Genomic DNA, 10,000 nt, shown 5'->3' with positions numbered 1-10,000 from the left:
CACTCACACACACACACACACACACACACACACTCACACTCACACACACACACTCACTCACATACACACACACACTCACCAACCCCTCCTCCCCATGCCTCTCACAGCCACTCACACACACACTCAAACACGCTCGTTTTATGAAATTAATTGATTGTTTTGACTCAGTGTTATGGAACATTTTTAAACAGCTTGTCCATTGGTGGGAGGGACGGCTGTGGCTTCATACTTCATCTGTCACAAGAAGGAATCTGTTTTGGTTAGTTGATGTTCAAGTGCAGAGAGAGAAAAAAAGATAGATGAAGAAGAGGAACAAAATGAGAGGTGGGGGCATAGCGAGAGAGAGAGAGGGAGGGAGGAAGGCAGAGAGAGAGAGAGACAGAGGGAGATGGAGAAAGAAAGTGAGACAGAGAGACAGACAAAGAGAGATAGATGTGTTTAAAGTCAGGCTTGTTTAAAGTTGTCGTTTGGGATGAGCTATTGTGCTGTACGGTACTTTATTTTCTTTAGGGATTTTTATGTGTTCACTTGACATCTGAAAGAAGCCTAGGGAGAGCCGAGAGACATGACGGCCATTGTTCTGGTAGTCGGGGGGCCATAATATCACGTCGGGGCCTGATCCAACTTGAGATCGTGTTCCCATTGTCTCCAATTATGATAATGTAAGAAACTTGGCTCCGATGCGGCCGTCTGTGTCTGGTCCGAGGATCACCGCGGTTACACACAGAGCGACCTCAAACAGGCAGCATCTCGGGCAGTCCGCCCTTCCTCTTCCTGATGACCCACGCTGGGCTCGATTGGGACACACACACACACACACACCACACCACACCACACCACAAACCTATCCTCCACACACACCGGGCTCTGACAGTGGGTGTTGCTGTTTCCAACACACACACACACACACACATACACACACACACCCATTCACAACATCTGAAACGACCCCCCACCCCCTTCCAACACACTAACCCAATCCCCCAAACAGTGCAAATTTTTTGGGCTCAGTTAAGGGCTTGGACTAGCTACAGTAGTGACCTCAGGGGATGCCCGCATTCTCAATTAGAGAGAGCGATGCATTCTCAGGCTAAAACAAAAGGTTGACAATGCTGTGAGATGCGATTATCCTCTAAGAGAGAGGCCAGGAAACTGTCACTGGCCTTGCAGAGCAGCACGCTGGACAGCTGTACATGTAGAATAACGTGTCGCGGACACGCCAGTTTGAGCGGGCAGTGACCGCGCGTTATGACGGCATTGGCCCTGCCACTTAGCACCATTGGCACTGTGAATGGCACCATTGTCCGTGCCCAGCCTTAAGAGGCAAAAGTTGCCATTGTGTGCTTTTCTAGGTCAGATGACATGTCCTTAAAAAAAAAGAGGGGGAATCGGTGGAGGAGGAAGAGTGTTTAATGATGCACTGTCTCATTGTCTTGCTGCCGGGATGGAATGTGTTTTGGCGATGTTCTGCGTTGGTGGACAGCGAGCGCCGCTGACAGTGCCCGCTCACCCGCCCTCCTGTGTCCCTCTCGCTTGCCCACTCCTCGGCTCAGTCTCCCCTAAAAACCCCATTTCTCCTCCACAAAAGGAGAACGGAGGAACAGGGTGTGTGTGGTGGTGGTGGTGGGGGGGGGGTTCACCGGCCTCCTAATCCGCTGGACAGTGTGTGCACTTTTTCCCCTCTCTCTTATTGTTATTCTGTTGAGGTCAGTGTGATCTCAATCTGGACTCTCTACACACACTCCCCCTCCACACACACACACACACACACACACATACACACAGAGACACACATGCATTCTCTATACATCAGGACCTGTTTCAATATCAGGCCGTCTGTACTCTCAGAGGGACCTATCAAGGCCCCTGAAAGGAAATCTGTGATACAGTTCAACCCCCTCACCCCACATATACGTGCACGCACACACACATACGCACACATGCACACACACATACGCACACATGCACACACACATACGCACACATGCACACACACAGACAGACATTAGTGGTGTGCCTCAATAGACCCTGGCTATCCTCATCCGTCATCTCAGCACGCGTACGACCAAGTGGAAAATGATACACTCGATACACACCTCCAGATTTAGAGTGGGGGGGGTGGGGTCCCACATTTAATATCCTGATGTCCCACACCTGGGGGGGGGTCCTGTGTGTGTGTGGGGGGGTGGATGGGATCTGTGTGTGTGCGTGCATGTGCCTGTGTGTGTGTGTCTAAAAGACATACCCCCTACTTACCACAATCTCTCAAATTTCTCTCAAATCCAGACCAGTCAATATCACCTCCTCCTTCTCAAAACATACACTCACTCACTGAGATACAAACACACACTCACACACATACTGTACACACACAGACACACAGACATGTACAGTTGCATGCATGCACACACACATGCAGTACACATAGGTTAAGAAACACACACACACACACACACACACACACACACACATACACATACTGTACATACCGAACATCACAATAGACGGTTTGATGATGTTTCCACTGAGCTTTTACTGAATCTGAATCACACTGATTCACTGATTTTCTGTTATTTGTATACATAGCAGTAAGTAGTTTATTTGTTTGTTTGTATTTGTCATGTGTCTGTGTGTGTGTGTGTGTGTGTGTTTGCTAAAACTGTGATTGTTTGTTGTGATCTATATAAATTAGTAAAAAGTAATAATCTATCCTCATCTATCTATTTCTCTGTCTATCTATCTATTTATCTATCTATGTATATATCTATCTATATAACAATCTATTTATCTATCTATCTATCTATCTATATATCTCTCTATCTGTCTATCCTGCTGAGGGCCTCCTCTCTGGCGGGGATGTAATCCTAAAGGGGACGCGCATAAAGGAATTCACATAGTATTGACATTTCGGCCTGGCACATGGCACAGATGGCGTGCCCATGGCCTGCCTGGCGCTGCCAGTAAGTCAGCCTGCTGAAGATGTGTTATCATTTTTCTAAAGCCCACCAAGGATGAGACAACATGTTGCGCTCCACAGGGTGCCATGTCCGCAGAGAAGTGCAGTTTTTTTCTTTCCTCTCTCTCTTAGTCTCTCTCTCTCTCTCCCTCCCTCTCTCTCTCTCTCTCTCTCTCTCTCTTTCTCCCAATCTCTCTCTCTCTGTCTCTCTCGTCCTCTCCCTCTCTCTCTCCCTGTCTTTCTCTCTTTCCCTCTCTCTTTTTCTCCCCCTCTTTTCCCCAATCTCTCTCCCTCTGTCTATCCCTGTCTCTCTCTCTCTTTCTCTTTCTCTCTCTCTCCCTGCCTCTCTGTGATTGGCCAGAGTGAGCATTGGAGAGGAGGGTGACCTTTCTGTGATTGGCATGTGAAGAGAATCGGTGAAAGGCCAGGCTGTCAACAACAACAAGCACGGGCCAGGCTGTCAACAACAACAAGCACGGGAGAAACAAAAATGTCCTAAAAACCAAGGCGAGCACAGATACACACATACACACATGCAAACACACACACACACACACATGCACGTACATACAGTACATACAAACATACACTCAAATACACACACACACACACACACACACACACACACTGAAATGCACACACATATACAAACATCCACATGGACACACACATACAAACAGACACGCACGTACAGTACAGTACACACATACAAACACACACACACACACATACACACACACACACACACACACACATACATACACACACACACTCACACACATACAGTACATACATACATACACAGACACGCACATACACACATACAAAAACTCAAATACACATACACATATACAAACATCCACACCACCACAAACATACACACAGACATGCGTATACACACACACACACACACACACACACACACACACACACATACATACATACATACTGTACATACAAACATACACACAAACACAAAGAGACACACACTAACATAAGTATAAGTATATATACAACATGGTTTTAAATATATGCACATACATCCACACTTATACAAACATGATCATAAATACATACCGGTAATACATATCATGCACTCATTCACATATAAACATACATAATCACACACAGACACACACACACACACACACACACACACACAGCCTGACAGTAAAAATACAGGCACACACACAAATACGCATATGCACACAGAACCTCTACACACACACACACACACATGCATGCAAGCCCTCACACACCCACACCCACACACACACATACACACACACATACACGCACACAAAAACAAATATGTACACACATACATAAATACACACGCTCTCTTGGCGGCGCGACAGCACTTCAAGACTGCATGCCTTTAAATAAATGATGGCGCTACAGGGCTCGGGATGTCCTGGAAGTGTGTGGAGTGAGTGAGTTGTTTGGGATGCATGAGCAGTAATGAGGGACTGGGCAGGACTGGGCAGGGCAGCAGTGTGCCCCTGTAAGGGGCATGAGGAGGTATGGGATGAGATTGGGGGGGGGGGGGGGGGGGGGGGGGCTTGTTGCTGCATGAGCGCGCCGGCTCTCGGAGACGCTGACACTGATGGGGAATCAGCGGGGGGCCGCTGCCATGGCGTGGGTTTGTTGGGCAACTGGGCTTGCGGCTGCAGGAACGCATTAAGGGGATGACCTAAAGAGTGCACACACACACACACACACACACACACACACATACATACAGTACATACACACACACACACACACACACATACACACATACACACACACACACACACGCACAAACATATTCACATGCACACACTCACAGAGCCATGCATACGCATGCACGCACACAGGGACGAGCATACACACACACACACACACACACACACAATTCTGCTCAAGGAGCACACGCATTGGTCAGGCAACTCAAATTCCCTTTCCCAATGCGGTGCACTGCACTTACACCCCCCCCCCCCCCCCCCCACACACACACACATCCACACACACCTCCACCACCACCACCCTTTTCTTTTTCAGATCCTGAGAGTGTCCTCAGAAACCCTGAGAGCCCATGGAAGACCACAATCTCCTAATACCATACAATACCATACCCATACCCACATCTCCTAATACCATACAATACTATACCCATACCCACATCTCCTAATACCATACCCATACCTACATCTCACAATACCATACCCATACCTACATCCCAATACCATACCCATACCTAAATCCCAATACCATACCATACCTACATCTCCTAATACCATACAATACCATACCCATACCCACATCTCCTAATACCGTACAATACCCATACCCACATCTCCTAATACCATACAATACCATACCCACATCTCCTAATACCATACAATACCATACCCATACCCACATCTCCTAATACCATACAATACCATACCCATAACCACATCTCCTAAAACCATACAATACCATACTCAAATCTCCTAAAACCATACAATACCATACCCACATCTCCTAAAACCATACAATACCATACCCACATCTTGTATGGTTTTAGGACCATACCCACATCTCCTAAAACCATACAGGACTTGTAACCGGAGGGTTGCCGGTTCGAACCCCGACCAGTAGGCACGGCTGAAGTGCCCTTGAGCAAGACACCTAAACCCTCACTGTTCCCCGAGCGCCGCTGTTGTTGCAGGCAGCTCACTGCGCCGGGATTGATGTGTGCTTCACCTCACTGTGTGCTGAGTGTGTTTCACTAATTCACGGATTGGGATAAATGCAGAGACCAAATTTCCCTCATGGGATCAAAAGAGTATATATACACTTATACTTATACTTAGTACTTTAGCAACATCCCCCAAAACCATACAATACTGTAGCCATGCCATTATGCTGTTGCCTGTGACAGCCATATTCATTGGCTGTGCGATTCCCAGTGTGTGTGTGTGTGTGTGTGTATGTGTGTGTGTGTGTGTAGGCAGAGCCTGCTCGTATAGCCTTGCATCTTTTATACTCCTTGCAACAGTACATCATTCTTCTGTGTCCCTCCATCCTGTGTCTTGGATTGGTCTTAAGTTGTTTTATTTTATTTTATTTTTAGTTACATGTACTTGTTCAGATGAACTCATATGTATTTGTGTTGCTCCATCTCCTTGTGTCTGATCTCACTGCCTGTGTTGGGTTAAGACTCATTCCTCTGGACTCTAATGGTATAATGAGATGTATTGGATGGTCCTTCCCAGTAGCCCCCCAACCCCCCCTCCCTCCCCCAATGAGCCCCAGGTCTTCCTAAACAATAGCCCAATATTAATGGGGCTCTCAGGTTTTGTTTTAGTCAATCAGTGGACTCCCATCCTTCACCTCAGCATCTACGCAATGAATTGTGTGTATTATTTGCTAATGCAAATATGTAAGCATTTATCAGCTGCGAATAAGCAGCCCTTTGTACAGTGTTCAAGTTGTATGATCCTAAAGGCCACGCTCTCTTTTGTTATGGGTGAACAATACAAAGCAAGGGGACGATCCAGGAAGAATGAGCCATAGTGAAGCTTTAAACACATCTGCTCTCTCTCTCTCTCTCTCTCTCTCTCTCTCTCTCTCTCTCTCTCTCTGTCTCTCTCTTTCCCTCTCTCTCTCTCTATCTCTCTCACCCCCTCTCTTGTTCTGTCCCTCTCTCTCTCTCTTTCTCTCTCCCTCTCTCTCTGCCCGGTATACTCTGCCAAGTCCCCCTCTCGCCCCACTGAAGCCTGCCAGCTTGCCCCCCCCACCCCCCCCCCACCCCACTAATAAATCGGCAGATAATAACCGTGGTCTTCGGCCATTGTTTCTCTGCCGTAAAGTGTTTAAAATGAATTTACCCGGCGAGGGACGACAATACATTTCGTATTACGCATGTCAGCGTTGTACAAGCGGCAGTTTCAGGAGGAAAAATGAATTGGGGAACACGCCAGGCTCTGTAATAGCCCTCCCTTGCAGAGCCTGTAGCCTATACAAAAGGCTTCGCACAATCCGCAGCGTTAGCTATGCATGCCTCGCCGTAACCGTGGCGAAGAGGGGGGGGGGGGGGTGGAAGAGGAGGAGGATGTGGGTTTGTGGGGGGGTGGGGGGCATGGGGGTATGTCACACAGGAGCGGCATGCACTTGCACTTTGTTTTATTTCTCTTGACACACACACACACTCTCTCTCACACACACACACACACACAAACACACACACCACAGACACACACACACGCACACACACACACACACACACACACACACACACACACACACACACACACACACACACACACACACACTCTTCACAGATGCTTTTTTTGTTTAAATCACAAACATTTACACATACACTCTTATATGCACATACACACACACCACAGACACACAGACACACACACACTCTCTCCTCACAGATGCTTTTTGTGTTAAAATCTTCCAGCTTTGTCCACTCTGCTCCTCTTCTGGGCTGGCAGTGGCCAGAGCTTGGGCTGAAAGACGTCCCTCCAACGCTCCGCTTAACACAATTGTTGACTCGGCGAGGAGGCAGAGGCACCGAGCGAGCAGGGAGGCTAATTGGATAGGGATCTGGCCCCGGCCACTCACTCGGCCAAAGCGCTGGCTACGCCGCGGACATTGTTTGGGGAGGACAAGGGTGCACCAGCTGTCCCTGACAAGGCCAGAGCCAGGGCAGTGCCCCCCCCCCTCCCACACACACACACACACACACACACACACACACATACACACATACATACACACACAGGCACAGATGCGCACACATACGAGCACACACACACACACACACACACACATACATGCACATAGACACACATGCACACACACATACACACACACACACCACCTTTCAGCAGGCAAAGCTGCTGCTCAGAGAGACCCAGTGGAAATATTCAACTCAATTCAGCTTTATTTATTTATATAACGTCATTAACTATTTACACAACACTCCAAACTCAAAGCGCTCAATGGAGCCCAGGGCCCGTTGGCCTCAGATAAGAAGTGAAAGGACAGAAGCAGCGGCCAGGGAGGAATCCTTGAGCAGAACCCCTTGCCCTTAAAGGTGTGGGGTTTTTGAACATTCTAACATAAGATACCGTTCCGCAACTATTCAAAGATCTAAAATTCTATGTTGAATTCAATGAACCCAGATACTGTTTAGAACGTTCATTTTCCAACATTCCCGTCACACCGGTGTGACAATACACCTTTAAGGGTTAAAGAGGTGGCCTGCTAGAGAGATGTGGGGCCCTAATTTGATTGGTGGGCAAGGTGCCAAGTCTTAAGTCTAACTAAAGCAAATTGAATAACTACACAAACTCTATTTGCTAGTTTAACATCATGGGCAGGACATTGATGTGCAAACATTGATGACTCAGCTCAATGCTTCCATATGCCACACGGTAGCTATATATCAATGCAGAGAACTTTGCCTGTTGACAGACTTTGCCCACTAAAACAATTTAGGGCCTGTGGACTCACCTTTTTTTGTAGAAAGAGGAAAGGTGGCCACTGATGACACACAAAGAGGAATTTGCTTGTTTTTTTAATTGGAATTTGCTTGTTTTTTTAATTGGAATTTGCTTGTTTTTTTTATTGGAATTTGCTTGTTTTTGCAATCAAACGCTCCATATGTGAGTATACTGTAGGTAGGGAGAACGACGTAGGTGATAGTTACCCACAAATGGTGGGATTCATGTGTGACATCACATGTTGTAAATCCCAACTAGGATATCTGCTTGGGAAGAATTTCAGAACCTAGATTTCATTCTCATTCCAGAATTCCCAATGTGTTTGAACAGAGCAATTACCATGTCATTACTATTCTTCCTTCCTCCTGGTCTGTTTGTATATGAAGATGGTCTGAACCCAGTGCCTTTGCCTGTAGGCTAGGGTCAGCACTAGAGGTCACGGCAGCTCATTCACCCAGCCTTGCTTTACAAAATTTGTGATGCCCCCTCTTCTTGATCTCAAAGACGTTAGGCCTCGGTAATGGCACACACACACACACACACACACAAACACACGTACTCACACACATGCACACACACATACGATAATGGACTGTAGTGTAAAAGCAGGGTCGTGGGAAATGTCTGGTCACTCCATTATTAGGATATTTCAATCAGGAGTCTTATTGACTGTCCCTAAAGCCACATTGTATAGACGGCCCTGACTAATGGGGAGACCTGATTCACCAGAGTCACAATAGACCTGCTCCAGCACACAGCACACACACAGCACACACACACACACACACACACACATACATACACACACCCCACCCTGCACACGTGAACCAGCCTGGGGCTTCAGAGAGGGAGAGGGTCACAGGGGGGAGGGGGTGCGTTGTGTGGAGGTCTGGGACTTAGTGGTGTCGTTATTAGGGGTCAGTTGTGATGCCACACGTGGTCACCTGTGCTGTACCAAGGGATAGTAGAAGTGGACAGCACAGCACTGGACAGCATTGCTGGACATCACTGGACGACCATCAAGGTTTTCACCTGATGTCTGCTCTCCCTAGCCATTGAGCATTAACAACAAGCCAGTGAAGGACCCCCTATGTGTGCTCTTAAGCTGTTCAGGGCGGTGCCTGTTCAGATGTGGGGGGTGGGATAGCATGGGCCCCTGGGGGGGGGGGGGGGTGGATGTGGGGGGGGTTGATAAGTGCACTCTGAGGGGGTAGGTGAGAGAACCCGCGCATTGTTCCGGGCCTGATAGAACCATGACCTTGGGCATGGCCCTGGTGCCATTCAGCCTGTTGTTCCCCGATCGCTTGTCCCCGGATCTCCTTTCGAGCCGCATTGTCCCCGCCGATTCTCAACATGTCCCTGACAAACGGACCATTAAGCTTCTACACAAGCGGCCCCGCGCTGGGATCACGATGGGACTACGGCAAAGATAAACCAATAAAGAATCATGTTCTCCCTCTCTCCCTCTCTCTCTCTCTCCCTCTCTCCCTCTCTCTCTCTCTCTCTCCCTCTCTCCCTCTCTCTCTCTCTCTCTCTCTCCCTCTCCCTCTCTCCCTCT

The sequence above is a fragment of the Alosa sapidissima genome, chromosome 23, assembly GCF_018492685.1.
Source record: "Alosa sapidissima isolate fAloSap1 chromosome 23, fAloSap1.pri, whole genome shotgun sequence".
In the NCBI taxonomy this organism is placed as follows: Eukaryota; Metazoa; Chordata; class Actinopteri; order Clupeiformes; family Clupeidae; genus Alosa; species Alosa sapidissima.
The sequence above is the reverse complement of the archived record's forward strand: the minus strand, read 5'-3'. Positions refer to the sequence as shown.